The following is a 5,007-nucleotide window of genomic DNA, read 5'->3' on the forward strand; positions in this document are numbered from 1 at the left end:
ACGCAATGAGGAAACGTTGATAACCGGTGTATCTGCAACTTTTTTACCGATTTGATATTTCGTTTTCTTGTCAAACGACATCCGCACCCGACAAATGACGGTTCTGCTGCTGATCTTTTTCCCGATCCCGCACCGGAGGGATTCGGTAGCCCCGGCTTAGCAGGACCCAGGACGCGAGCCCAGATCTCTGCTGTCAAAATCCCGAGCTTGGTACGTCCAACGTCCGGCCGACCACCTTCACACAACTTCTTCTTCTGAGAACAAGAACCTAACGCTTTAATCCGGCTAGCGTTTACGTTTCTTCCAAAATGTATCCGACAAAACAGCCGAGTAGGATAGAAATGTAATTTATGGGAGAGAGGGTTGGTCACTGACTCCAGACTCCAGACTTCACAGCCAAGCAACAAAACTGAGTTCACCCCCGGTCGATAATCACTGATGTTTAAAGAACAGTAAAATCCAAATCCCGTCTACTGAATAGAAACCAGGCTCCTTGTCGAACCCGTACCAGCGAGTTCTTAAAGCCATTTTCGCGGCCAAAGTTTCTGAGATCAACAAACCTCGCGAAGCTCCAAAGAGTCTGAGGGTAAAACCTGAAAAACCCGACCGTGCAACGGAAACACTTTGAATTGGACTAAGAGGAGAAAGGAGCCAAGGAAGGTGAAATATGGAGGAAGCAGTGCTGATTGAGAGAAGCGGAGAAACCGGGAGAAAAACCTCGGAGGGCGGAGGCGGAGGCAGCCCGAGGAAAAGGAAAAGAAAAAGCAGACGGATGTGACTGACGGGTCAAAGACGAACAGGAGGAAGGGAGGTGGATGAGCAGATGCTGAAAGTGCAGACCTGGCAGACGCGGTTTTTCCAGACACCTGTCTAGTATTTCATTTGAGGGATGTGTTCAACCCCCCGACAGGCCACACACTGACTGACAGACACGGCACAGACCACATCCACAACACTCTGCTCGTCTCTCCTTACCGATCCTTAAAGGAACCGGAGGCGTACGTGATCGGATTCTGACAGAGTAATTATTCCCCAAACTGTAATCTCACAAAATGTTCCGCCCGGATTGAAAACGCTATTGTGCAGGAATATATTACATTTCTTCCTCTAAAGACGCACTATGGGATCGGTCTCAGCAGCTGGAGGTTCTCACGTGTTTCTCGAGAGCTTGAGAAATTAATAAAAACATGTTTAACCCGTAAATGTTGTATGAAATGGACACACAACGGGAAAGGAATGCGTCCCGCAGCTGCAGATCCCTTTAAAAGCAAAATGAGCTCGTGGCTTTTCGTTCCCCGTGACCTTGGAGCTGCAGGAATAAATATTTTTACAGTAATTATGAATCAAATGACTGTTCAGCGTCAAAGTGCCCCATCTCTGCAGCTCCGCTGCCGAGCTCTCCGGCCTCTTTTAGCTCCTGGTTTTGGTTCTGCCGCGCATTTCCGGTCCGGCTCCGTCCCAGCTTCACCTCAGAGCCTTCTGTTAGTTAAAGAAGTTTCACCGAGAGTGTCTCTCCGACTCTGTTCTTTCCCCATTGCGGGTTTCGAAGTGTGGAGGTGGTTCAGGCATCTGATCGGGATCCCCCTGAGCAGATCCAGAACACGCTGGAGAGGCCCCTGGGAGCGCCTCGGGGTCGACCGGGAGCAGCTGGAAAAACACGTTGCCGGACCACGTCGCTCAACCCGCCGCATCCACGGCATTTTGCGGATTTCTGTTCTTGAGAGGTCAGTGAGATCATGTCCGCGGATTCATGGAGGTCCATTTATTTTGCTCACTTGTCATGAAACTCTAGGCGTCTTCCATTTCCATTTCTCTCCTGAGTAGTTCAAGGACTTCTCAGGCACGATGGCCTAAAAGCTGAGCTGCAGACAGACAGATTAAGTGTCGATGAACACAGACCTCATTGACACCAGCTCGAACAGTTCAGAGCTGAGAAAAAAAACAGGAAATCACACCGGAACTGTCCTCAAACGTCGCCTCAGTCTGCTGCTTAATGTCACGTTGCACGAAATTAGTTATTATAAGACTTTATCTCATGAAAGCTCCTGGCGACAGTTCGTTTGCCGGGTTATTGGTTTCCCGGAGACCTCTGAGGAAATTTCCCGGACGTTCGATTAAAACCGCTCAGGACTTTTCTTCCATTACGTCACGTAAATGTATCCTCACAGTGAGCGGTTCCTCGATTCTCCACTGACACTGCACAGATGGATGTTTTACCTCCGGGAATGGTTTCGTCTCCGCCGCCGAAAACCTCCGGTCTCTTCCTGCTCCCTTTTCGTCTCCCGGTTGGAGTGAAAGCTCGGCGCTGTTCGTCGAAGCAGGGACACGTGCAGACGCTGGTCTCTGTATCTTATTTCCATGCTCAGGCCAGCTCCGGGCCGGGGGCCGAGCTGCGATTTAATCATCAGGGGCTTGTGTTTAGTCCCCTGAGGAGGCCGCAGACCCCGACACGTTTCAGACCAAAGAGGAGAAGAAGAGCTCGGCGACGTCCCTCGTAAATAAATAAGAGCTAAAAGGCCTCTGCAGACCGCGCCGGACGTCCTCGCGACGGCATTGTTAGATTTGACAACTCAGAGAGATGGAGCGTTGTGCTTCCTGTTCATGCTTCAAAGCGGCGCGGGGCGAGGTCAAAGTGACCGGAAGGTTTCACCACGGCCAGAATCGAATCTGGCTGAAATTCCTTCTCAAAGTGCTAAAGAGTCTTGGTCCAGGGCTTACGTGCCCTCTGAAGTGACTTTGAACAGAGGGCCGGGTCGGCTGAGCAAAATGCAGACGCCATCCAGCTAGTTGCTGCGGTGGCCTGTCGAATGCAGGCCAACGCGCGTTCCTGTCGGGTTCCTTTGCCACGTTTGCCTTGCCGTCATCACAGGTTTTGAGACGGCGGGCCCCCGGGCGCAGACATGTGGGCTAAGGGCAGTTTAAAAGACACAAAGGCTTGACCAGGAAGTCGGCAGAAATGACACGACAGGAGCGTGGACTCCGCTTATCTCGTTCCCCAGGAAAGCGGCACAATCGAAGCAGCTGTCGTTGAATACGGTGAAAGCATCCGACGTCCTGAAAAGTGCATCTACACGTCCCAGTCTAAGATCAAACTCAGAGGTCGTTGTGACTCGTCCGGTCAAACTCCTGCAGAAATAGACCTGGATAAAAGTCCCCAAAAAAAATAACTTCCCATCTTCACCTCTGGCTCTGCTCCCCCCAAAATGTCCGACCCCACGGGACGAGCGACTCGGGCTGCTTCGCATGAAGTTTACATGCACCTGCTCTGACTTTTATTTCCAGGCGAGTGGCGCCCCCTGGTGGATCGGCTGTGAAACTGCACCCTGAAGCCCAACCCCAGGACACCAGTCTACTCTTAGCTGTCATTGAACCAGTCCATTTCTCTCATTCTATACACTGTATTGAAGTGTTATTGTTATATATATATATTATTATATCACACTGGGTGTACAACAGACACATCGCATGTGTTGTCTGGCGTATTTAGTTCTAATTTACATGTGCTTTTGTGAACTACGTGTATCGCGGCCTCCTATTTACTATTCCCACCTCCACAGCGAGAAGTCTGTATACAGCACAGGGCACTGTTGCTAATGGTGACGCCCGTTTCCCAATAACAAGGTCAGGATAAAAAAAAGGCAGCAAAGGAATCACCTAACTACATTTACTTCAGCACTGGCGGGAAGGTCATCCACACCCCCCCAAAAAAAAAAAAGGAAATTGGGTTAAAAATGAAATGAAATTTTAAAAAACGAATAAAACAAGTGAGGGGTCTCCCTTCAGGTGAACAGGTGTAGTCGTTTTCGGCCGGTCGGTAAGCGGCGGCAGTGCAACTCCGATGTTTTACCTCGGTAAAAATACCACAGTGTGAAAATTCCCCCGTTGGCAAGCGGAAGTCCTGCATTCAACATTTCACCCAAGGGAAAGTAGAGAAGTCAGAAAATGTCAAAAAAGACTTAGTTACCCAAACTAAAAGGACTGGTTGTGCAGAGTCATTCCGCTAATGGATGACAAATGTGGGTGCGTTAACGTCTTCATCTCTTCAGTGTTGCAGCTGGTGCTGAAGTACAGTACCTGAGGAAACGTACCCGGTCACTCTCCGCCACCCTTGGTTGGTGGTGTCAGGGGGCGTCGTTTGAAGACAGAGCTCGGTGCGGACACACGTGCGGACCGACCAGCCAATTGATTACAGATAAACGTGCCCGGATCGACGAGCCGCTGACCGGGGCTGTTCTCGCACGGCGTCACGAATATGGGCCAAAGCTCTGGAAGATATCTCGAGTGTATACGCTGGATGTCTACAGCGGCTTCAGCGAGCATTCAGACCCCTTCGCTTGGTGTTGAGGCTCCAGACTGTGGTCTTGTTTTAATTTTCCTTGGGATGAGTCTCGAACCTGACTGGAGTCCACCTGTGGCAAACCGAACCGATGGGACATAGTTTAGAAAGACACACAGCTCTGTATATAATCTCAATAACTGTGAAATGGAAATAGTCTGGAACCACCGGGACACTTCCTGGAGTTGGACATCAGGGCCAAACACATAAACTGGGCAAGAGGAACCCAGCGGTCCCCGTAACAGAGCCTCAGACGTCCTCCGCAGAGATGGGGGAACCTGCCGGAAGCACGACCGTCAGTCAGGTCTTCATGGCAGAGAGGCAGATGACAGCCGGCTGGGAGTGGAACAAGCAGCATTCCAAGGACTCTGACTCAGTCCCTCCATGACAACCTGACGTCTTCCGGGACTTTTTAGTCTTTTTTTGTTTTTGTTTTTTTTTCCAATTTTCAGGACTTTTCCATTCCTGAAAAGATGCCTTACGGAATCCCGGGTTTTCCAGGAAACACTGTGGAACTCAGCACTCGTGGAGTTTTTCATTAATTTTACCCGACAATTAAACCTCAAATGATTGGCTGATGATATTTGAGTAATAATTTAAGTCATTTTCCAAACTTCACTGGTCGCAGCTGCTAAAATTTGTTTTTTGTCGTCTATGAAAGAAAACACAAC

General features: G+C 49.8%; 1 protein-coding gene across 3 annotated transcripts in view; it reads right to left on the minus strand.

Moving 5' to 3' along the window:
- Positions 1-5,007, minus strand: part of LOC120789870 (NACHT, LRR and PYD domains-containing protein 12-like) — a 1,168,582-nt gene that overhangs the window by 921,339 nt on the left and 242,236 nt on the right. The gene's annotated exons all lie outside the window — the stretch shown is intronic.

The sequence above is a fragment of the Xiphias gladius genome, chromosome 5 (genome assembly GCF_016859285.1).
Source record: "Xiphias gladius isolate SHS-SW01 ecotype Sanya breed wild chromosome 5, ASM1685928v1, whole genome shotgun sequence".
In the NCBI taxonomy this organism is placed as follows: domain Eukaryota; kingdom Metazoa; phylum Chordata; class Actinopteri; order Istiophoriformes; family Xiphiidae; genus Xiphias; species Xiphias gladius.